The sequence below is a fragment of the Amborella trichopoda genome, chromosome 4, assembly GCF_054954075.1.
Source record: "Amborella trichopoda isolate Santa Cruz 75 chromosome 4, AtrichopodaSantaCruz75HAP2 v2.0, whole genome shotgun sequence".
Taxonomy (NCBI): Eukaryota; Viridiplantae; Streptophyta; class Magnoliopsida; order Amborellales; family Amborellaceae; genus Amborella; species Amborella trichopoda.
The window spans coordinates 48,317,890-48,344,813 of record NC_142339.1 but is presented as its reverse complement, the minus strand read 5'-3'; the positions used below and the strand labels follow the sequence as shown (position 1 = coordinate 48,344,813).

The following is a 26,924-nucleotide window of genomic DNA, read 5'->3' as shown; positions in this document are numbered from 1 at the left end:
CTAAAATTTGGGAAAATTACAACAAACCGCAAGACCAGATTTTATATGCAGCTTACCCACAACCAAACTTTTTCTCTCACTTTTTTTTTCCCAAATCAAATTTTTTTTTCAAAACAAATTTTCTATGTAAATACCCTTAAAGGGAATAAGTTATTTTTTTAAATAGAAATACCTTTCCCGTACACAAAAATCATTTTAGCCAGATTTGACGTTGACTTTTAGACCCCAATAGCACATTGCTCGAGCGCACAAGTACCAGACCGCCGTAAAACAACTACTAGACCGAAACTGAGTATAGTCCGACTGTCCTTTACATAGTGTTGAAGCCATGAAATCCAGTAACATCTACTACCGGACTGCCCTTTGCAACTACCAGACAGCACTTTACACAGTTCTGAAGCTACCGGATCGTACTTTACACAGTGCCGAAGCACTATTGTCGGACCGCATTTTACACTGCATCGGAGTCCTATTGCCAGACTGCACTTTACACATTGCTTGAGCCCTAGACCACACTTACATAGGACCAGAGCCCCTATTTTGGTGAGATAGAGGAGAGAGGTGTGGGTAAGGTAAAAGTAAGGGAGGGTAGTTTAGGCATTTTGTATTTTTATTTTTGGTTAGGGGTATTTGCATAGAAAGTGTATTTTGGGGAAAAAAGTGATAGAAAGACTTAACGTGGGGCAAGTTCCATAGAAAGTATAGTCTTGAGGGTTTTTTGTAATTTTTTCGAAATTTTTTTACATTAATTTATATTTGAAAATAATAAATAATAAATAAAATTAAGTTTGACTTCATGAAGCCCCAAATCTTTAGTAAACCAAATTAACTACTTTATTCAGAAAAAATGGCAATATTTATTTTTTTTCCCCTTTTTTTTTGGTACAAATTCAATTCTTTCTTTCGATATAATAGATTAGATCAATGATTAGAAAATTGCTAATCCGACTCAAAATAGCATTAGTCAAATCGAAATCCATAGGTGGGCAAGTCCCATTTGAGGAAACCAGCTCTTTAGCATATATGGTCTTTTTCCTCCCCCTAGGGGCTCTCAGGATACACACGTGGGTACATAGCTCCTTTGCCGAAAGATGTCATTGTCCCTAAAGATTGCAATTGCCTAAAAATCTATTTTCATTAATAATCATGAAATTTAAAGCTTGAAAAATGGTATAAATCGAACAGATCTATCATCATCATGACTTGAGCCTTATCCCAAATAACCTACCCAAAAGACCAAAAACAATGAGAAGAAAGAAATACTCTTTGTACAAACTAAATGTACTTCAATATAAACTTTTTTACAGTTTTAGAATAAAAATACATTTGGCTTATATCTAGGCTGAAATTTATTTTTTAGGATAATGAAAAATAAAGTGAGATATCCTGTGGAATTGTTATCATTGTTAATTATTATTTTGGAAGATTTATTAGATGAAAACTATCAACTATTTAATATTTCCCCATTATCAAAGCACACCTAAAATATTAATTATTCTAAATCATAATTATGTCTCCTTTTATTTACAAAATTCACTAAAAAAATGAGAATGTCTACAAAGAGATTGTTTATCTTTTGTTTATAGAGGTTACAATCATTCCTACTCATTAGAAGTCTCTAAAAAAAAATAGACGAGATATTAATACAGTTCATCTCTTGGGTGTTTTTGATAAATTTCTCTGTTTATTTTTAATATAAGAGAAATGTGGTATGTTTATTGTCACATGGATAAATAAGGAGGGTTGGTAAATTTATGCTTACAAAAAAATGAGCTCGAAGAATTCAATTAAGAAGAGAATTCAATTATGTTTTTTAATTTTTTTTGTTTTTTTTTGTTTTTTGTCCACACCGTCGTTTTTCTCAATCCAAAAGAATGTTAATACTCCATACGTATCGGAAATTTGGCCGAAAGCATAAATCTAGTGTGTCTAGAAGGGTTGATGGGTGAGAATAGACAGGATTATTTTTTTTTTTACCATTTTTAAATACTGACATTCTTAGAAATAATTCGGAAGTGCCTAGACCCTATCCATCCCTATATAAATAGTATCTCTTAGGATCTCGAACCGTCCTTGAAATGGGTCCTCACTTTTTCGACGCATTCCATTATGGGAAGAAGGAAAACCACTGGGAGAATGGAAAGGTGCTCGAGTGCTTCGGTTCTTGTGCTTTGCACGTGCAGCTAGCATATTTGGAAAAGGATCTCAATGATTTTACCCTTTGGTCCCACCAATATTAGACTTACATTCCATCAATAGGTTATAAATCAAACTCCAATCAAGGCGGCTTGAACAGGCTGCACCGGCGGATGGTGATAAGTGCCTTGAATGGAGTCAGGTCTGGATCGGCTATGGGACAGATCGCCCCCTGGCCGAGCCAGTTTTATAGGAGGTTCATGACGAGAGGTTTGGTTGTGTCGGCTTGCCGACGTAGTTGAATTGACATGACTGTAGTAATCAAGGATAGATAAGACTCCTTAATTTTGGCTTGAGCGGCGACTCAAGACCCTAGGTGGGTCATGTGGCTCATGGAGGCCAACACACCTCAAATGGATTATAGGAGCCAAAAAGGTTTAAAGGTTGCAACCTTACATTGTTGAAGTAAGGTGCACCTCTAAAAATCCATTAAATAAGAGTGTTCTCGTAATTGAAGAACATCAAAGTGATCATATCGACCTCCATATGTGTAGTATAACGAGGAACAAAAAAAAAAATTTTACGTTCAAAAAATAGTGCATCTTGCAACAAATTATCTAAACCATCTGTTTACAAGATTTTCAAGTGTTTAAAGATGTGCTCGATCCATATCACTGAAAAAATTCTAAATTTTCATAACTAAAAATAAAAATATATTTTCAAGCCATAAGGTTTTCGACACCGATATTATATCTCAAAGTCAAATTTAAAAGGGGGACTTACTTTCACAATATAAAGAGGGTGCTTTATACAAACCTCATCCAAGTAGGGGTTTTAAGCTTGTATTAGAAATTAGGTATCCATGGGAGGTTAAGACTTAAGCTTGAAATTTATCGCAGTAAAACAATCGAGTACAAATATTCTATTGATACTAGATCTTGAATACTTTAGAGATGTTTGGCCCATCTCTCTATACAAGTGAGTGTAGGGTTTTCGAGAGCTCCTAGCTTGCGGAACCAGGAATCCCAAATACTGAGATTCCATCCAAAATCGTGTACATAGCTGGCTAATGCGAAGTACATGAATACAATTATAATCGAGAGCAAGAACTAAAGAAAACATAAAAAAACACACCACAACAATACATGATTTACATGGTTCAGTCTATAGGGCTACATCCACAACCTCGGCAACTAAAAATCCACAACCACAATGAAGATTACAGTTTTGGGTTACAAAAGATATACCTTTCTAAACATTGGTAAAAAACCCTCACCTATCTTCCCTATTAAACCTACTCTCCCGATTGAGCAACACTGTCGATCAATATCTTCTTTCTCACCGCAATACCACTACTGAAAAGATAACTTCGAGAGCAATCGAGAAACTTTCTCTCTCTAGAAGTGGAAACTAAAGCGAACCAAAACTTCATAGGAATACCGGTTCTATCTAAGAGGCTATCTCTCTCTACCTCTCTTGGAGACCCATCTCTTCTTTGGAGATCTGTTCCCTTCAAAATGATAGGTATTATGCTTTTCTTGACTCTCTTACGTAGATATCACTTTTTTGCTTATCAAAAAAATCCCTTATCTTTTTACTATAATACTCTTAATCTTTAGAAAAAAATATGGATACAGTGATTTGGCTATCACTAAACCCAAAAGTGAGATTTCAGAGAAATTGTCTTCATACCTTACAAGGTATGATGCTGCTTTCTCATTAAATGTTGTTCTTTTGAATAGCGGTGTGAACATTTTAGATTTCCTAGATGCCACTTTCTCATTCTCCAAGAGGGATTCAGGAGGGATTTTCCACAAATAGACATGTCCTAAGAGACTACTAGTTCATAAGACCAATAGAACATTTGATTTATTGGAAGCGGTGGGTTTTAAAGCCATCTCTCCTAGACACTTTAGCATTTCCTTGTTTAATAACGAGAAGTTCCATGCAAAATGTGGAACCTATGGCATCCTCTTATGCTAGAAATAGCGTGGGTGGTTATAGAACTTGCGGTATTCACTTCCTTAGAAGACGTGGTTTTATAACACTATCTTCCAAAATTCAAACACACTACATGGGACAGACATAAAAATTTAGAATCGAAACAATGAGAGCTACGAGATACAGAGCATTTTGATTCGTTTATTATACACTAGAGAGAGAGAAGGTTTGTAACGAGTAGCCTAGCCCGACCCTCATCCCCAACATGCCAAAGCTGGGTTGGGCCAAAAATGAAAAAAAATAGAGAAAAACAAAAACATAAGAGGGCCGGGGATGGGCCAAAAAAAAAAAAGAAAAAAAGAAGAAGAAGCAAAAACGTAACAAGGCCGGGGCTGGATCAGTACCGTCCGGCCCTCGGTGCGACAATTTGTAGCACATATCCTTGTTTTTCTAGGGCAAGGCTGACCCCTATTCGCTCGGCCCATTCCCAGTCCGAGAGAGAGGTGTGGGGTTGATTCCATGATGTTTTTTGCATGTTTTTGAATCCATCCTAGTTGCGCATGTGCTTAGGGAACCAAGGTATCTTTTATAGGACGACCAAATACGAAACCTGCGTCAAACACCCGTGGGTGGAATTCGATTACATCCAAGTTTGGCGTCCCTCTCAGTCTGTACCATCATAGGCTAATTTGCGTGCCTCCGTCATTTTATGTTGCTACCTTTAAGCCTTGAAGGACCACAATCTTGTTCCCAATTATTTATGCATACGACTTTGCTTTAGGGTGTGCTCACTAAGAAACAAGGACCCTCCCTCTCATGGGTGGATGAACAATAAATGGGCCCCTCATGGACCACCAAATTGGCGCCTAAGGACGCCCCTCATTGTCCTGTTGTTAGCAAACCAACCAGAACTTAACAATTTAGAAAAATGTTGTCAAATCCGTGTTGCTTACTCGAAAGAGGTCAAAACCCTCATATTTTAGGTTAGATCGAAGCAAAACGAAGCCTGGTGCTGCCGTTTCAGTCAGATTCATGTATGCTTCGGGCCCATTCGGCCTAAGCAAAGAAATACCTATAAAAAATTATATATTTTTTATTCTTTTTTAAATTTTTATTTTTAATTTGTCATTATTTTTATATATTTGTATAGATAAATATATAATATATTTATATTAAATTAAAAAAAATTTGAAGTCTTCCTGCGAATGGCCCTAAGCACCGAAAGCAATGGTGACTCAGAGATGACCACGTACCGAAGAATAAGGACCGAGATAAGGTAGGTGCCGAAAAAACCCAATTTTGATTTTTCATGGCAAGATATTGAAAATGTCGGCGTAAAAAAAAGTACGTAAGATGCTTCTATTAACTGAAAATTAAGAAACCCCCACATTATTCTTGCATTTTTTTGGTTTTACCATTGATAGAGCACCTCGAGATTTGATTTGGTGGGTGTTGGAAGAGAAATGAGTCTCTGGACATTACATCGACTTGGTGAGATATATACACAAGGGAGCGGTAAGTAGCGTGTGAACAACTAGTGTAGAAACTAGTAAGCTTTCAGTTAAAATAGGTCTACCTTAGGGTCAAAATTGATCTCATACCTCATTCTGTTAGGTATGGACAACCTAACTAGGCATCTACAAGAGGATGTACTATAGTGTATGTTCTTTGTGGACAACATAGTTTTGATCGATGAGACCCAAAACGGTGTCAATAGAAAGTTAGAATTTTGAGGGATGCTCAATAATCTAAAGGTTTTAAAATTAGCCGGACTAAATAAAGTATCTAAAATGCAAGTTTAATAATAATAGGAATAGAGATGATGAAGTAGTTAAGATTGACGGTTAAGAGATACTAAAAAGAGCATATTTTTGATATATTAGATCGATAATAGAGGAAAATAGAGAGATTATGGAAGATCTCCCGCATAAAATTAAAGTTGGTTGAACGAAGTTGAGATGTGTAACCAGAGTTTTATGTGATCACCACATATCGATGAAGCTAAATGGCAACTTCTATAGGACAATTTTATGACAAACTTTAAGTTATGGGGCGGAATGTTACAGTTAAAATATAACATTCTCATATAATGAACCTAGCTGAGACAAAGATGTTGAGATATATGAGTGGCAAGACAAGAAGGGATAAAATTCAAAGTAAATATATATGGTAGAATTTAGGTGTGACACCAATAAACGATAAGATGAGAAAAAGTAGACATAAGCGAGCTGGCCATGTGCAATGCAGACCCACTACAACAACTGTTGGGATGTGTGAGTTAGTTCAAGTTGAAGACTAAAAAATAGCAAGCGTAGGGCTAAAAGGACATGGTTGAAAGTATTGAGAAAAGATGTAGAGACTTATGGCCTCACTGAGCCCCTAATACATCAGAATGGTAGACCATGATTCATGTAGGAGTAGCCAACCCCAATTAGTTAAGAAAAAGCTTTGATGATGGTGATGATGATATTAATTGACTTGTTTGTGATTATTAAATTTAATTATTATTCAATTCAATTATAATAATTAAAACAATCCTCTTTACCTATTACAATGACTATATCACATGTTTATGCACTATTTTAAAAATATCACAAAAATAAATGAGTTATTTTTTTAAAATAAATATCTATCGGCATGAAGAAATAGACAATCATAATTCTTATTCACTACATTCATTGTATTTTTAGAAAATTACATTACATATATAACATTTTAATGAGGCCTGCAAATATGTGCATCTTATCAGTTATTGAATATGTGGTACTCATGTAGAGCGGCATGCACATACAGTTCTCATAAACATACAATTGAGATAAGCCCATCAATGGGGCATGGGATTATCTCCACGGTTCGCTATTACCGATCGGAAAATATGACCCATATATTGTCTAAGAGTAAAGCGTAAACACTTGACAGCTATAATGAATAGTAATATAGTTGAAATCTCAGATGTTAGATTTTCATCGTTCAAAATACACATCACAGTGTGAATTGTAATTTTTTCTCTATAAATCAGATTGAGATGAAAATTTGGATGTATATACTTGACACTATAGTGCACCATATAAAAATATAAAAAAAATACTTTCAAGAATTTAGAATGACCAAATTACCCCATCATATTCCAGAGATATTTACGTCATTTTATATTTTAGAATAGATGTGTTTTATCTACTTTTTCTTGTACAACCTATCTTTTAATACACATGTTCAAATTTTCATTAAGATCTAATTTCTAAAAAAAAATTAAAATTCAGATAGGGATATGTATTTTGAATCACCCGATAAACACCTGACGGTTGAGATTCCACCTTTATTCATATTCATGCTAAGTATTTTGTCAACTCATAGGGTTGCAGCCCAATATAAATAACTAGAGTTGCAGCATGGAAATAACTAGAGCTGCAACACTTCTCACTATCCAATATTTTGGACGGTGAGGATTCATCGCAACAAAGTCAATAAGAATCGGGTAACCAATAACCCCAGTAACCCCTCGCCATTTTTTTTGAAACCTTTTCCCTAAGGGCCTTTTTGGGTATCCGACAATCCATTACAAGGAAATGGATTTACATGAAATCCCTCATTTTCGTTGTATTCGTACGCAACAACACTGGTGTGAAATGGTAATAGGTTACTATATGGGGTCCAAAATCGTGTAATGGAATTTCCACCAAAATAGCTACGAAATGGATTACGAGGGTGACGGGTAATCTATTCCCCATCGGATATGACAAAATTAAAGGGCACGGCACTCCCTTTCTACCGTGGACATTTATGACATGAGGTGGCTAATTTGAAGTCAAAACTCACCTATCTTCCACAAAAATAAAGTAGCCACATGTATTTGAATCCTTTAAGCAACTAACTTATTTATTCTCTCTAAAAGTTAGGGAAAATTACAAAAAACCCTAATACCACACTTTATATGAAATTTACCTCCAACCAAGTTCTTTCTCTCACTTTTTTCCCAAAAGAAACTTTCTAAGCAAATATCCTTCTAAAGGAACAAGTTCATTTTTTTAGACGGAAATGCTCTTCTCGTATATAAAAATCATTTTGGTCAGATTTGACGTTGACTTTTGGACCCTGTAGCACATTGTTGGAACGCAATATCACATTGTCGGAGCGCACAAGTACCGAACTGCCCTTTCCAACTGTCGAACCGCTCTTTGCAACTGCTTGACCACACTTTACAATTGCTAGACAGTCATTTGCAACTGTCAAACCGCCATTCTCAATTGCCGGACCACACCTTACATAGTGCCGGAGCCCTACTGCCAGACCACACTTTACACAGTGTTGGAGAGCTATTGCCGGATCCCACTTACACGGTATCGGGGACCGCTCTTTTGGTGGGATATAGGAGAGAGGCATGGAGGTAAAAGTAAGAGAGGGTAGTTTAGGTATTTTTTTAAAAAATAAAAAGTTTGGTGGGGGTTTTTGCATCAAAAGCATATGTGGAGAAAAAAGTGAGTGAAAAGGTTACGTTGGGGATTAGTTGCATGAAAGTGCAGTTTTGGGTTTTTTTGTAATTTTTTCTAAAAGTTATTTCGTTTGAATATATAAGTGGTAATTAATTTATTTATTATTAAATTCCTATTTTTAATTATTAATTTTTTAGAAAATTATAAAAAAATTCAATTTTTTTTAAAAAAAAAAAAAAAACAAAAGTCTTCTTTCGAATCAGCTGAAGTATCAAATTGCTTCATTTTTCAAACCAAACTGAAGCAGACTCCGAAGCGAATCTGACAACATTGGATTAAACAACGACTCAATCTGTTGGATATACTCATCCATTGTCTGATTCATTCGTGAATGTTGTGATCGTGTCAGGATTATGTGTGGTATTGAAAAAACCTTGTTATTTATTATGCAGGTCAATGGCAAATGGATTCATCATGGCCTCACATTAGTATAATAGTGATATCATTGCTTTTCACATATTAGTAAGTAGTGATGAGGATAATATTCTCCCTTAGAAAAATGGTTAAGCTATTCACTTAGAAATAAAATAATTAAAGGGAGAAAGGATAAAATTAATAGTTGCTTCATTTATATATTACAAAATAAAGCAGTTTTAATTGATATTTTATCTTTAAAAAAAACAAACTTATACAATTAAAAATAATAATACAGGATTTTATAGCCAAAATATTGAAAAATGATGTATTTCCCTGATTTCTTCCCGACATAGCTTTAACAATGCATTAACGAGATGGCATCCAAATACTTCCCGAACAGTAACAATATATTGAGTTAGCAATGAATTACGCCATTAATATATTTCCTATTTTACATTTCCATGAATATTTTACCACCCAATCCCTCTCCATGCTTCTGGTCTCCTTTTTTCCTCTCTAATCTTTTTCACTCTCATGTGGATACCTCTCTGGTTGAAGGACAAGCTTTTTCTCTCTCATCTTGATACATTCTCTGGTTGAAGGACGAGACGCTCGGTGGATAAGTTCCTCAGAGAAGCTCTTCAGAACCCTAGAGAATGGCTATCCAGAAGGTTTCAAATCTTTTGAGCATGGTGATCTTTTGGGTTAGGAATGGTGTTAGGGTTTGGTGATTTTGTGGGTATGAAGCATGCTTTTAGAGGGTATTATGTGTTGATTTCTGCAAGAGTATTATTTTCTCCCCTTCAGTTGATTATACCTTTTTTTATACATTTAAGCTTGTTTTTAACTCGTTCACTCTATAGATTATTTTCTTCCCTCCCTGTCTCTCCCCTTCTCTACTAATTCTCCAGGATTGTGCATTATGGAAGCATAAGCTGCAGACATCTGTTTTCCTCTTTTTTTTTTGATATTTGGTTGATTTTGAGCTTTAATTATTACTCTGGTTCGTTGAGTTTCGTTAATTCCATACTTTTTTTTTTCTAAAATTTGTGCATATTGGAATATGAGATCCATCAACTGCTTATCAAGTTTGGACTACTAAATTAATTGCTCTAATTGTTACATCAATTTACCGCCTTGCTTAGAGCATTGCTACTGTAAGGCATACACTTGATGGGTTCTTCCATTTCTACATTGTTATTCTTCCATTTCTACATTGTTATTTATATGGATTTTATATATTTTTTTAAGCAGATTAGATAGAACTTGGGCTAGATTTCCATGAATTTTTTTGTCATTTATTTTGGATCTATTCTTTATGGGTGGTTCTGCAAAAGCATTTTTTAAGGTGATCTTATCTAGAAAATTAGTTATGGTTGTGGTTTAGATATGATTCTTATATAATTGAATAGTTTTAAACCATGTATTAAAAGTGAATTTACCATTAATTTTTATTCAAAGTGCTATTTTCTATGAATTATAAGATGTTGAATTTTTGTTTATGTGTTTTTGTTTTGTATGAGTTCTAATACTACTTCAAATGAATTATTGAGGGCATTCTTTATTATTGGGGGCATTCTTTATTTAAATTTGGCTTAAGATTTGATTGACCATCATGGTTTGCGTTATGTATGAGATTGTTTATTCCCGAAGTTGGTGTATGCCACAGAAACGAGTTTTTTAGAGGCAAGGTTGCTATATTAAAAACACATGGGATTTTATTTGTGCGTTGCAGGATTGGGGTGGAACTGTAAATATTCATATTCTTAACCATAATGAAAACTGATTCATTATTATTTTTGTTTTTGTTTCTTGAGTATTTCAAGTTTTGGAAGTCAAGACAAGAAAGGTATCTTGAAAGTTGTCTTCCTTCTTTAGGTGTTTTTTTGCTCTCAGATTTTTCAAGTTTCTATTATAGAATGGTGTTGGTACATATTTTTGATGCACTAATTCCCCGATGCAAATAAAAGAGGAGGCGGTTGTGACTCAAGCCTGTAGGTGCTAGTCACACCTATGGACTACGGAAGCCCCACACAAATAAGTCTTAGTTTGAAGAAGCATGATAGTGATGTCCTCTTGGCCCCAAATCAAGCACACAAGTCTCCTATGATAATCCAAGGATGTCCTCCAAGTTTCATCCAATTCGGGCAAGAATAGGAGAAACAAGTACAAAATCAGTTTTTGGCCCAGGTTCCTAGTATGCCTACGATGCACCATAGCTAGAACTCTGCTATAGAGACTTCTAGTGACCATAGGACTACTACCAATGGATTCAGAAGGTCGAAATCAAGTCGTCTGCCCATTTTCAGCTCAAAGGGACTTTTCTAGGTCCCACTTTCCAAAAGTGGCAAGATTTTTACTATTCATTTGAACCCTTTGAACCAGTTATTATAAATAGTAACTGTGATTTCAAAAATGGGGCAACTATTGAAGCTTGTTTCACTTCTATCTTGAGGCGGATCGACCCCAAATTTTACTATGTTGTTCGTTTCATCGAGACACACGTTTTGACATATGGCATGCGCCGTGGGGATCATCAAGCAAGGAGAAATCAAAGAGAAAAATTCGCTACAAGTACACAAATTGTAGGAAAATTTCTACAGCGTATGTCGTCGTTCCGACGATCATATCTCAAGATTTCGGGCTCCTACAACCTCAAAGTTGGGTCCGTTGCGATCGTGACTTGAAGGGCTTCATTTGAGTACTTATTTGCACAAGATGAAGGCCAGTAAGGTGTTCTATTCAAGCCTACAAAAATACACATTGTTTTGGTTGTTAGAAAACCATTTTTCAGCAACCTTAAAAATTAGAAAAGTGATCAAATGGATTTCAAATCGAGGGGTTGCGACAAAGCATGCAAGATCAAAGATCGAAAATGTCAAATTTATGGGTTTGGTCATATTTTGGGTTCATCATCGAAAGTTTGATTCAAGCCTCAAAATGCATATCAAATCGATAGCCTTGAGACGACCAACATTTCTATGACATTGGATCGCACGGAATGTCGTTGGAAAGCACCAAAAATAGGCCCGAACCACAGGGAAGGCAAGAGGCCCCTTTTTAAGGATGGTCTTATCATTTTTACAAAAGTATGGAGGGGCAAAATAGTCATTATTGTCCAAAAACGAAATTCATTTTAATTGTATTATTTGACAATTAGGTTTGCTTTTGACCATCCACCTATGTTTGGGGATGGCTCTATATAATCATTTTTACTTCATTTGTAACCCTAAGTGGAAAAGTTGGAAATTTGGCTAAGTTGAGATTAAGATCAAACTTGTTTGTGCCTTCATTTCCACTTCAATAGAGAGGCGAGAGAATATTTTTACATTGAGAGGACTACCCCTTGGACCACAATCCCTACCTATTGACTATACTCCCCACTCCTCCCATCGTACCCCCTACTCTATACTCCTTACTCCATGCATCTCATACCATACACCTTACAGCCATACTCCCTACTCCATATACTCTACAACTTACACTACACCTACCGATACTTCCTACTCCATACACTCTATACCCTACACCACACCTATCCATACTCCTTATCCCACACATCATACACTCTAACTTATCCATCCTTAACCCATCAACCATACACCCTAGTTCATCTAGGTTCACCTTCAACCCATACACCATAGCCCTACACCCTAGCCTTCTCTACACCAAGGCCTTAGTCTCACTCAAGGAGCTCACAAGGATATTGGGATCGCACCTAGCCACCGGGTTCAAGCCGCCGGTTCGACCCTAGGTACCGGTTACTTTCACTCGCCTCTCTCTTCTTCCCTATTTCTCTCCCTTCTCTCTCTCCCCCTGAACTAGGCGGTTGGGCTACCTAGCTCCCTCTCTCTCTCTCTCTCCTCCCTAAGAACCAGGCGGCTAAGCCACCTAGCTCCCAGCTCTTCTCTCTCTCTCTTTCTCTCTCTCTCTCCTCTCTTCACGAGGTAGGCGGCTGGGCCACCCACCTGTCCCACTCGCTCGCTCATTCTCTCATTCCCCCTCTCCCCTACTCTCTCATCTGTCTTCACTTCACTCTCACTCTTTCTTCTCTCTCTCCCTCTCACTTCTCTCTCTTGATCACTCCTTAAGAGGCTTTTCGGGGCCATATTCTCAACAGGCTTGGCCCATAGTCGTACGTCTCTTGAATCCTCCGACGTGCCTAGGCCTCTCGACTAGGACCTTTTTATAGACTCCGGTAATAACTCCTAGGGGAGGTAACACCAGGAGGCTGCCAGATCGTTAAGTGATCATTCTTTCTCTTTTCTCCCTTCTCTCATACTCTCACTTGTCTTCTTCTTTTCTCTCCTCTCATCTCACCCCTTTTCACTCTATCACTTAGAACATCCCTTAAGAGGCTCTTCGAAGGCGTATTTTCGACAGGCTTGTCCCATAGTCTCACGTCCTCTTGAATCCTCGGGGGATATTTAGGCCTCGTACTTGGTACCTTTTCTAGAAAGGCCCCAGTAATACCTCCTAGGGGAGGTTACGCCTTAAGGCCACCGGATTCAAAGGTGGTCCTCTTTTCTCTCTTCTTACCTTCATTTCCCAATCTATCCTCTTTTATCCCTATCCCTCATCTAAACCCCATCTCAACCCTAACCAAACCCTCATCAAACCATTCGCAAACCTATTGCCCCAAAACCTACACTCAAAGGGACGAACCAAAAGGGGCTCTCAATCCCGGGTTCATACGAAGGAGGTGCGCAAACCGACCGGTGCCGTGTGCAAGCGAAAAGGGAGCAAAGTCCAAATCGCTCCAAGAAGGCCGGGGGACTTTCCTCAGTGATCTAAGAGGGCTAGCCAAGCCTGGACGTGTCCCCAAACACACGCGCACGCGCCGCACAAGAGCGTGTAGGCGTTCGGTTTTTCGAGAGAGCGTCCTTGGGCCGGACCCCAGCCGGGTCCCCGAGGCGACGAGGACGAGGCTCAACCAAATGGGTTGCCTTCAAACCCAATTGGGAAATACTTTAGTTTGTCATTCATTTGGGTTTCAGAGAGCAACCAAATTTGAAATGGTTACTTTCTCTTGCATACCTTTGGATGTGCTCTTATTTATTAAATATTTATCATTTTCATGATGTTGTTTACTTTGATGAAAGTAACCATCTCAATAAATTTCGTAGTGCTATAGAAGTGAATGATAATTGTGATGGTTGCAATAAATTTGCAGTTGAGTTTCTTCAATTACCATTTAATTCAAAGTAAGTCATTAAATGTTCTAATTAATTTTCTTTCATCTTTATGGGTTCAAAAAATAGGATGAATCTGAACTTGGACACAAGGTTCACAGTTGAAATGGAGATCGGGAGTAATTTGGGTAATAATGAGATAGATACACCTGAGCAAATGGGAAGTCCTCCTATTAATGATTATGGAATCAATGATTTTGGTTAGTACAATGAACTGAAGGATAAAGTTCTTGTAGATGGTGATGATCATGGTGAGTTTGATGTAGGCCAAGATGCATGTAAACCAATTATCACGGAGCTTCTATCTTTTAAATGGTCTAAAGATGTCCCACAAGAGGGTATGCGGTTTGAGTCCCCTAGAGCCACATTGGATTTCTATAACGAGTATGCAAGAAATTTGGGTTTCAGTGTTCGATGTGCATCATGTCATCGATCAAGAAAAGATGGATCACTTATCACTCCTGAATATGTTTGTTCAAAAGGAGGTCAATGACACAAGAAATATGAGGGGAATCGATCTAGGCCCAATACAAGGATGGGGTGCAAAGCTATGCTAAGAATTAAGAAAGATGAGTACGGTACATGGTTCATTGCGAAGCATAATAAAAAGCATTCTCACTCCTTGACTTCACCATCCAAAGTTCATCTCCTTTGTTCACATCGTAAAATTCCCGAGCCCACAAGAGAATCGATCCATATGTATAGCTCATGTGGTTTAAATGCACCAAAGATCATGAATGTGGTGAGTGCACAGGCTGGAGGTCGAAGGAGTCTTTCTTTCATAGAGCAAGATTGTGAGAATGAAATATACAGAAATCGAAGAAAGTCACAATTGGTAGGAGGGGATGCAAAGGGCTTGATGGAGTTCTTTGCCGCAAAGATTGCCATGAACCCATCATTTGCATACATGATACAAGTTGATCAAGATGGGTACCTAACTAATGTATTATGGATTGATGCAAAATCAAGAATGGCATGTGAGTTCGTTGGGGATGTCATTATATTTAACATTACATACAAGATCAATGCCTATAAGATGCCATGTGCCCCAATTTTAGGAGTAAACCACCATATGAAGACTATTGTCTTAGGGTGTGCTTTGATCCAGAGAGAGGATGAGGATTCTTTTATATGGTTGTTTACAAAGGGGCTTGAGGTGACGAATGCACACCAACCCAAGTGAATCATAACTGATGAAGATAAGGCAATGGCCCTTGCCATAAATAAGGTATTTCCAGAGTCCTGACATCGCTTGTGTAAGTGGCGCATTGTACAAAAATTTGAGCAGAAAATGGGGCAAGTTGAGTGTAGATATCTAACATTTGACTAGACTTCTACAATTGCATTGACCGTTGTACCACAATTATGGAATTTGAAGATGGATGGTCAAGAATGCTCGAAAGATATGATCTAAATAATCATGAATGGCTTCAGTCCTTACATGAAATTCGAGATTAATTGGTGGATGTATATTTGCTAGATTGTTTCTTTGCTGAAAATAGGACTAGTGGGAGAAATGAATTCATGAATAAGGACATTAAGGCATATGTGAATTTCCATACCAACTTAACTACATTTGTTGCCCAAATTCAAGAATTAATTGATAAAAAATTTGATGATGGAAGTACTCTAGACTTCAAATCTCGCAACAAAATACCAGTTATGAAGACCGCTAGTTGAATACAGAAGTAGATGGCTCAAATTTATGCCCTAACTATCTTTTAGGACTTTTTTCAGCCAGAGTTGGTGAAAGCCAATGATCTTAGTTGTGAAGTACAAGTGGATGATGGGGTGTTGTGCACTTTCTATTTGCACACATATGGGTTGTCACTTGGCTCACTCAGTTGTATTTAATGGTACTGAGAATAAGCAACATGTAGCTCCCACCTATATGAGTGCATGGGTATTCCATGCAGTCATATGCTTAGGGTATTACTTTCAAAAAATATCCTTAGAGTTACCCGATTGCTATATTATGCAACGATGGACTAAGGATGTGACAAAAGGGGTTGATCTTGATGGCTTCGAGGTTCAAATACGGGTTCGTTTTGATGATACCTATTCCATGCACCTCAAGGACCTACATCGATGGGCCAACATGGTGGCAACTATTGGGGCAGTGAATCCGGGTGCATGCGAGTATGCAAAGACTATTTTAAAAGAGGCATGTGAGAAGGTTGCTGCTAGAGAAGAATCGCATGGGGCCTTGGCGATAGTATTGTCGAGCCCTATAATGAGGTCTCTAACTCCATTCTCACCAAAAGGTAGGGGCCCAAATCCTCACTGACATGCCACTTTTAATTTACCCAAAAAAAAAAGGTTGCTTCTAGAGTGCAGATGGAGAATGCTTCTACAAAACATGCATATTCTACCCATAGTAACCCTATTTCCATGCAAACTCCTACCCCTCCAGTGGCCCGTCATCTTTGTGGTCTCGAACCCACATGTGACTATAAAGGCTCCATTGTGTGCAAAGGCAAAGGGATGACCTGACATTAGGAGATGCAAATCTGGGTTGGAGATGGCAAGTAAGAGAGAGTGCAATACATACGGAGTCATGGGTCATGACAAGCACAATTGCCCCTTCATATATAGCACATGGTACGACAAGTCTTCTTTAGTCATCTTTCATATGCAGTAATTCTCTGTTACTTCAATAATTGGATTTTATTTGTCAGTAATGATTTCATTTTTATTTGCTATAGGCAGTTTAATTGGGTGCTTCAGTATTTTTTACTTGATTTTTGGTATGTGTGGGAAATGACACAAAATTCCTGCTATGTGTATGCACTGATATATCATTATATATCAGTGTGTACATTGATTTACGCATATATTAGTATGCAATCAGCGTGCACGCTGATATATCACTGTAAATGTGCATTGAACTCATCTTTTTATGTTATTTGACATGCATTGTGTATTGAATCCAATATGTAGATGGGTTGATGAGAGATATTGAAATTGTTTAGTAGTCAATCACCTTTGATCATATATTCGTTATTTTTTTATATTCTTGTGTAGGTGTACAAGTGATTCCCAATGGTGGATGACTAACACTCAAGGTGAAGTAGCTAAGGAGCAACAGAGGTCTATAGCTATGGGGGAGTAACATCCAAGGCAATGTATTTGAGGAGCCCCAATGATTGGCTTAATTTTTCACGCCATCACTTTTTTTGATATCCATTGGGGTGGTACGCAGGGGAGCTTTTGGGTACTTTTTTAAACCCTGGTCCCTGGGATCCAGTATACCTATGTTCGTGATATGCTTGTATAACATTTTTTGAGCTACCCACAACTTTTTGTCGTTGTGGGTCTTTTTGTATAGCATTTTTTGATCCAATATGCCTATGCTCATAATCTAATTATTTCTTCTCAATACAAATGCTAATAGTTTCAAAAAAAATAAAAATACATAACTTCTTTGTAAATAGATTTTTTGTTGCAAACATTATTCTCTCTCTGAATTTTGGAGAAACCCCTGAATTATTTGTGTTGCATGTCGAACGATAACGCTTGTATTCAGTATTGGAAGGAGAGAGAAATGGGTTTAACCCAATTCAGCTGCAGAAGCAGCTGGTTCATTGGACTTAGAATCCTTGCAATTGACTCTTGACAATCACCCTCATGTACCATCTCTGCAATTCTTACATTAATTTGTGTTTTCTTGGAATATATGGTCTTGTTATCACTGGCCTGAACCGAAAATTGGGCATTCGGAGCATGGGGAGGAATCCCTATTGACTAATCTTAAATGCCTTTACCAAGAATATCATATTTGTAAAATCCAACTTAAGATGTAAAAAGCATTATAGTGTAGATTGGAGTGTCAAAAGAATGTGAATTATGCAAGTGTATAGAAATCTGTAAAATTCTATAGGGAGTTATAATAATGATCATCCTAATACTGAATTGAATGATCAGATGTTATCCAACACCATCTTCGTTTGCAACATATGCTACATGGCCAAGATAATCACTTGCCCTAACTGAACTCCTTGAGCCACATGACTTCATTATGGGTTGATATTTATCAAGAACTCATGATGCCATTGATATAACCTTCTAAATTGCCGGGATAAATGCATATTGTGTTTTGATGGTTGGTGAACCAGTAGAATGGTTTTATTCTTTCATTAATTTTTTATTAATTGAAACCATTTGCTCATTAGAACCAGTCTTGAGCCCATTTGAAGCATGTGGTGGTTTGAATTTTATTTTATTTCCCTTGATTTTTCATTGTTGTTGTTGTTTTTGTTGAAAAGTGGTGGGGTTGTAGTTTCTGGTTTGATAGGTCAGTGCTTGTCAATTAACATGGTATATCTGTAATCTTTTCCAATAACTAAGGGCCAATTTGGATGTCAAAGAAAAAAATATTCACATAGAAAAAAATGCAAGTTTTTTTCACCTCAATTGAAAAACATTCTCATCTTATTTTATTTGATAGGACAGTGCTTGTCCATTAACATGGTCTCTTTAATCTTTTCCAATAACTAAAGTTTTTTGTATTAAAGGTCCAGATTTCAAAGCAACAGAAACTAGCAAGAGGGTGAAGCAACGAAAAGGAAGATACCAAAGTCTTAACTGCTAGTTATCTACAATTCTCTTTTGGGTGAGACTGAATAAGCTGATTTCTAACCAATAAAGGGCCTAATATAAGCATAAAATTTGGGAAGGGGGAGAGAGAGAGAGAGAGAGAGAGAGAGAGAGAATGGGCAAAGATGTGATAGGATTCAAGCATTACATATTATAGAATAATCACATAGAAAAGTATACGCCATTGGCTTTGAAATACAATACTTCAGTTTCAAAATGGTTTGTTGGTTTCTAATTACATACCAAGGGACATCTGATGGAGCATTAATGTTGCATATGGACATCAAATACCTTTATCTGATTGTGTAAGCTTTCAGCTTTTGATTTACCATTCAACCATTTGTTTATATCTACATCAAGTAGGGGCAATGGACCCGGACCTAATCCAAGACCCTACCTTACGCTGGTTCAGGTATGGGTCCAAGTTTTGGACCTACAGGTAGGGTCTGCGTCTAATATCTAATAAGAAATACCTAAACAATCTCAAGTCCGGGTACATGTATAAGATCTAATATCTAATAAGTGATACCTGATCAATCTCAAGTCCGGGTACAAGTATGGCCATACCCAACTCAACAAGTATCTAGGCCCATATTTATTATATATAACTTAACCTTTATGTTATTATTCTATATCATTTAATTATTTAACCAACTTTAAGTTCCATGCCCCTTTAATAGAGCTTACATCCCAAGAGTTCTATACCTCTTTAGGATATGGGATTAATCCCACTTAATCCCACACAATGCCACTTTTTGTTTTTTTAAGTGTCCATTGGTATAAAGCATAAAGCAATTAAGATGATGGTTTAAAAAGGTATAAAGCAATTAATAAGTTGCCCAAGTTGGTGCGTCTTCACATGATATTTTTGTGTACCCGCTCCCTTCCTCGTTAAATGAGTTGACAAGTTTAGTATCCTCAGTTGCCAAGTTCGTTTAATAAGTTGCCAAGTTGGTTTAATGAGTTGGTATATGCATCCATTAAAAACACGGCGGCCCAGCTATAGCGAGAGAGAAAGTGCGTGCAGGTGGCAGGGCATTCAAAAAATTAAAGCACCTCAAAAAAAATGAGAGAGAGAGTGTGTGGGTGGAATTAATCCCACATCGAAAAGATGAGTAAACTCACAAGGATGAAAGAACTGCAAAAGAGGTGAAGAAGTTAGAAATCAAATGAACAATAGAAACTGCAAAAGAGGTGAAGAAGTTAGAAATCAAATGAACAATAGAAAGTAGTTGGGTCTGGGTCCTTAATATCCTTTTGGGTACGGGTTTGGGTACTATATTCTTGGACTTGTCAAATACGTAATAGCTTGGGTACGGATTCAGCTGCACCCGACCCATACCCAACCAGTTGCCACCCCTAGCATCAAGATTATACTTTGTTAGGGCCAATATGAAAAATGGAATTACTGGTTTTCATGGTATTTCAAAGATGGGAGCATTTTGTATGTAATTCAATATATAGATACGTTGATGAGAGATGTTGAGGTTATTTAGGAATCAATAATATTTGATCATATCATTTTTTATTTTTTAATAGTTTTGTGCAGGTGTACAAGTAACCACGAACACCCAAGGTGAAGTGGCTGAGGAGCAATAGAGGTGTGTCACTATGGGGAGCACAAACAACACCCAAGAGAGCATGAGTAACAGCCAAGGCAATGTGTTTGAGCAGCAGCAGTGATTAGCTCAGTTTTTCATGCCTTTTTGCACCAGGGCAATGTGTTTGGGACGCGACGCAGGTCATATAGCATTTTTTGAGCTAACCACCTCTTGTTGTCTTTGGAAGTTTTTTGTATGGAGCACCCATTGTGTGGGATGCCTAAACTTTTTAAACTTAGATTTTTCCTTCTCAATACAAACATCGACAATTCCAAGAAAAAAAGGAAAAGAAATTACATAGCTTCTTTGTGAACGGATTTTTGGTTGCTAATTTAATGCATGTAAGATTTTTCGGTGTTGGGGCAAAAACTTTGAAAGCAGTCAAATCTAGACTTGACTCTCTTTTATAGGAGACGTTGCGTTCAATTCTCTCATTTTTGGGTAAACTGAATTTAAAGATTCAAAGATGGGTGCTTATTAAGACTTTCCTTTCAAATATTGTTTGATTTGGCACAATGAGGTTATCATTATTCTCCACATATATTAAATCAGATAGCTTTAATATCATTTCAGTCAGCTGAAAATTCATGAGCAAATCCAATGTCCATGAGAAAAATAGATTGCAGATCTCACCTCAAGTACCACAAAACTAAAATAAAATGAGCTGACAAATTAATCTCTTAATTTGCATGCATTAATGTGTGAGTGATTACATAAAATAATAGTTCCACAACGCCCAACCGCCAAAGATAAATGTAAATACCATGGGTTGCAAAGTCGAAAGCATGACAAATTATCAGATAGACATCATGATCTTCATATGTAAGTGTCACTCCAACCCATCTATTTGAAAGTTCCCACGCATCAAGATCAAGAGAGAGTGAGTGAAGAAAGAGGAATTCCAATTCAACAAATTAAATTTTCCACTTTACCAAATCCTTCAAACCATAGCCAATCTCAAGTGCCCAAATTCTCCATTGTCCATGGAGAATGCAATAGTAAAAGAACATCAAGAAAATTCAGAACAAATAAATGTTTCATGCAAGATTAAAAAAAAAGGAAATGATGATTATTCAGGAGAAACCAGAAGAGAGAGAGAGGTGGGGGGGGGAGCTTTTTTCCTTTCGCTCAAAATTGCCATTTCAATCACAACGAGAGGAGGAAAGGGGGATTGATTCCATACCGAGGAAGATAGAGAGGCAAACTTTCTAAAGCAGCAGCTACCTCCAAATTCTCATTGGCAAATGGTCATATGCTACATATGAAACAAACCCTGCACTTCAAAAAATTACAAAAATTTCATCTACGAAGTGCAACTTCTTGCTTTCCTCTCCCCTCTCTCTGAAAGAATGACCCAATCCAATTGGCCATCTCGATACATAGCCACCATAGCACACATGATTTAACACTTGGGACTAGCAGCTTCGCACCATTGTCAGTTTTTAAAATATTAGAGTACGTATATCTATATTAATATACATCATTATGAATACACAAGAGATATATACCCATATATATCCAGAGCAAGGTTCTTTGCGATCTTCTTTGGGTCTTATGTGATCAGTGCTTGGCCTTCTCTACACTTGGGCCAAGTTACTCTCTCTAGAAAGGATCTCGTGAAGCTGGGTTTTTTTATTTTATTTCTTCAGCAGTACGCTTTGCAAGCAAAAGTTTTTTTTTATTTCTTCATATCAAACTCCATGCCACTGGAGGAAACAAGATCAAGATGCGCCGTGCCACTTGAGCCTTTCTATCATCTTTTTGGGATTGAGACCCATCTATGCATAACAATTTTGCAAACTTATCTTTCGTTTCTATTTTGCTGTGGATTTTGATTTGATGATAGAGAAAAAGTTAGTACCTAAGTTTTGCTTGCAAATCTCCTTCAAAGTTTTTTTTTTTTTTTTTTGCAAGCAATTCAATAGTTCGTGCCTAATTTTTGCGAGCAAATCTCCGTGCAGTTCAAACCTATTTGTGTACGTCTCAGCAAAAGCTTTCCATTGACAATCTCCATCAACAAACTGCTGTACCAATTTGTGCGCATCTTCGTCAAAGTAGGAACGTGAATTCTTAGGTGGCTGCAGAGGTATTTTACTGCCCATAGTCTTCATCCACCTATAAAAATGGCCTCTAAAAATGGTCGATCTGCACTATCTGCTAAGTTCTTCTTTGACTATCTACCGAGTCGTGCTTCGCCTCTCTACGAAATAGCCTTTGTCTTTGTTTTGGCTTGTGTTATGAACTGCGAGTTACTGAATCTGTCTCAGATCCTTACCGAGTTTTATGATTCTTCTTCGAGCAAGAGACCACTGCTTCCTTTGTGCTTCTTCTTCAAGCAAGAGACCACTGCTTCCACTGCTTTTGTTGGTCACGCCATGCATGTGAAGACTTAGAGAACCTTCTTCAAGCAAGATACCATTGCTTCCACTGCTTTTATTGGTCACGCCATGCACGTGAAGACTTAAGAACCAACTCGTTCATTTATGCAACTTATTGTTCAAACTTCAGCTGCTTTGTATAAAAGCATCTTGAGTTTGAGGGGGAGTATTAGAATATGTATATCTATATTGATATATATCATTATGAATACATAACGAGATATGTATATGTATGGGTGTATATCTCTTAAATGTCTCTTGATTATGATATGATTAGTTAATAGTTATCCATAACCATTGACATTTATCTTTAATTGTTACTAGTTGTATATTTATACGGGTCTTGTATATTCTTTATAAATCAATCAATAAACATAGAGTTCTTTACAATATTTTGAAATAATTTCCATAGGGGCCTAAGGCCCAACTATACAGAAATACAGTTTCTAACATAAAACTTCAAAATTAAAAAATTCGCTTTCAAAAAGATCACTGACGTTCCCTCAAGCAGTTGCCTAGAAATAGATACTTGTATTTCCCAGCATTTTGCAAGAGATAAGAAAGTAAGTGAACACGAACGGGGTATAGGTCCATTTGTCTCACTGGTGTGATTCCATTTGACTGAGTTAACCTGGAAATCAAGAGAAGGCGAGTAATGGAGGGTGCAGGGCTAGCTGGCTCTGTTGAGACGTTGAATAGCTTTACTTTGTCACCACCACCACACGCGGCCAGGAGCTATTGACCACCTGCTATAGCCCTGATCTTTCTAGAGAGAAAAGTGTAGAAAGTGAAAGAGGAACAATTCCTTTCAAATTTAGAGAGATAAACTTGAAAAAGCTTGGAGACAGAGCGATGCTCCTTAGAGATGTTAGAAGGAGACAGAACTCTCTCGCCTTCTCAGAGAGATCAGAGAAATGTCTCTCTTGCCTATTGGTAAAGTTAGAGAGAGAGAAATATTAGAGAGAGAAGAAGAAGGTTTTTGGTTTGGGAAAATTTCGTATGGAACCCTAATTCCCGATCTCATTTCATGTAGACTCCTGTTTTTCTTTCCCCTCAAGATTTCAGTGTACCCCCTCAATCTCATATCTCGCTTCTTTGTTCACTGTTGACTATAAAAGTTAGTACCAATAAATTATTTTATACCTTCTCAACCTAGAAACCTTTTTGACCATGTTTTTCTTTTTTTCACTCCTATCTCTCATCTCTTTTTCTCTTTTCTCATTTCACCACAGTGAGCTTTCTCTCTACTAGAGCAAGGGCTCTCTCTCTCTCCATTCACCATGGTGGCAACCCTTAGAGTATGCTCACCTCTCTCTCTCTCACTGTTGGTTTCTCTCTCTTTAAATTTCACAACAGATTCATCTCTCTTTGAACCTCTCTCTCTTTCTAATGGCTAATCCCAAAACTCTTAAATCATTTTTGCTCTAAATTGAATCGCCTCCGAGTATATCTTGATTGGGAGAGATTCAAAGCCATTCCCAAGAGGTATATAAATGGGTAATAGAGTCATCACCAGAGCATTGGGCTACTGTTATATTCAAGGGGAAGCCGTATGAGCATGTTACAACTAAGGTAGTTGAATCCTTTGATAATTGGATTCTAGAGGCTCTAGAACTCCCTACATTACAATGCCTAGATCGAATCATGAGGCAAAAAAAGCAATTGATGGCCGAGCGTCTCTTGGAGTATGAAAAGTGGACTACTACTATCACCCCTACTGTGGAAAAGAGATTGGCAGCAAGTATAAAGACCTCTCTCTCTAAGTGTGATAAGGGTTTTAAGTGAGGAATTTGAAATAATTGGAGACCACATGAGTTGGTCTATGAATATAGTCACACGAGAGTACGAGTGTCGAGCAGCTAATCATGGGATTGCCATGCAAGTATGCATGCAGAGCCCTATATATGGCCAAAAAGGATTTGTATGAATATTGTGATGAGTACTTCACAATTGCAGTGCCGAGAGACATATTCTAAACCAGTTAGACTTGTCTCACTAATTGATATGTCATTGCATGGCGAGTCATTTTCAGATGAGTCATATATGCTACCACCACCCACAAAAGGCCTTCTTTAAACGCATTGAGTTACAAGAGGCGGACGTGACACCTATTCGTTGTAGTAGGTGTAATCACCCGGGACATAATAGGGAAAGTTGTAGGGTAGCTCTTTAATAAGAGGTTAGTAAATTTTCCCTTTGTTATATGCATTTACAATAGATTTGCTCTTGAGATGGCATTTAACCTTTTACCTGCCCAAAAGTATTTAAAAACTATAGCCTTTTATTTGTATACTTTTATGCTCAAATATTTTATTGTTAGTAAATATATACTTCAAAGGGTTTCATTTATTATCGATTATGGATACTCTTATTTGCTTCTACAGGTTTGGGTATGCTTGACCGGTCTTGCAAAATCATTTGCATCATCTATTGAGAAGTTAGATGAATTACATAACCGTGATCATCGGTTTAAGATTGAATTGTAGTGGCAACGGTTTGGAGGAACCACAAATGCTTTTGTTTGTCAATATTATAAGCTTAAAACTCTCTCTAATGTGGACTATCAGTTTCAGATTTGTTACGAGGAACACCTCTATGTGATTGTTTGTTATAGGACTCGACTACCTTCCAGATCGGCGCATTATGATGTCAAAGTACAAATAGCATTTTCAAAGCCCTTTGAAATTTACCCCAAAAAAATTCCTTTTGAATTCAGGATATTTCTCATTTTTTTGGTTTTTTACGTGTAGGAGGTATTTGGTATGGAACCATCTCTTTGTGTGTGTATTTTATTTGGTATAGAACCACGCCAAAAAGTAATGGAAAATTGTTTCATACGGGCTGGACTGCCTTTCTACATATGCGGTCCAAAAAGTGTAAAGCATCCATCTTAAAGATGGATGCGAGTAGGTGGTCCATCTAAAAACAATGAAAACTAACGGTTTAAATGTTTTCTTACTATAATTGTTATTTCTAGTTTTTAAAATTGATTTATTTTTTCATATTCATGATCTCCATGTACTTAAAAATTAAGTCCTAAAATTCATCTCAAAAATAGATTTATTAAGAGACCCACATTTCAATATATGCGGGCTTCACCGCATAGAAACCAGGCCCAAAAGTTATTGAGTATTAACAACTACAACAAACATAAGAATTTTTATTGTGAAAAAGATTGCTTGGAATAAGCAATACATTACATGGGAACCTGCAAATCAAAGATAACTAAATGATTGATGTTTTGGTCTCTTAAATGATCAATTCTTACAGTGTGTCTGAGTGTGTTTTGAGTCAATACACTTGACGGGTTACCCACATATATCCTTTCGAGCTTAGTAAAAGCAAAAAGGCTGTGTTAGAGAGACATAGAGAGAACTCATACAATAATGTATTTAGTATGATATCTAATGTATACACAATATATTTATACGGCCAAATAACAAAATCAAGTTGGAGAAAGGTTGATAGGGATGAGTGATAAATAATTAGAAAGAGAAATGACATGATACATGGCCACTAGAGAGAAATTGCATAGTACATGTTTATTAAAGAGAAATTATATGGTACATGGTCATTAGAGAAAGAGAGGTTTAGAGAGAGAAAAGAACCGACTGCATAATTTGGGGAGAGATTAATATGCAAGAGGAAAGGAGAGAGACCAATATGAGAGAGAGAGCCCTCAATATGACAATGAGAGGCTGAAAAGGTCAAAAATATAACAAAAAATGATTTTTAGAACGTGGTGAATTGAATGTGGGAGATATAATAGGTTTGAAAAGGGAAAAATATGGTTAAAAAAGTTTTTGGGTTGAGATTGTATAAAATGATTTGTTGGGGCTCACTTTTATGGTAAAAAGAATAAATAAGAGAGATCAGAGTTGAGGGGGTACGGTGAAATCCTTAAGGGTTTATTTATGCATGCCGCTTGAAAGAAAAAAAGAATGGACGGTCTACCATGAAATAAGATTGGGAATTAGGGTTCCAAATGAAATTTTCCCTTTTGGTTTCTAGTATCTTTGGTAAAAAAATGGGCTTTTGGTATCTTTGGTTCAAAAAATGGGTGGAAAAATTACAAAAACTTACCACAATCTTACTTTCTGGACAATTTCCCCCAACCAATTTTTATTTTTAATTTTTTTTTAATTTTTACTCTAAATTTAACTTTCATAGCAAATACCCCCAAGTAAAAGAAAAAGTAAAATAAAAACTAAAATATCGCGGTCCAGCACAAAA

General features: G+C 37.0%; 1 long non-coding RNA gene across 1 annotated transcript; it reads left to right on the top strand.

Moving 5' to 3' along the window:
• Window positions 1-9,282: 9,282 nt before the first annotated feature.
• Window positions 9,283-17,501, top strand: LOC110006980 (uncharacterized). The gene is made up of 2 exons (XR_002280395.2): window positions 9,283-9,595; window positions 17,141-17,501. It is a non-coding gene; the product is annotated as an uncharacterized LOC110006980 (long non-coding RNA).
• Window positions 17,502-26,924: the final 9,423 nt, after the last annotated feature.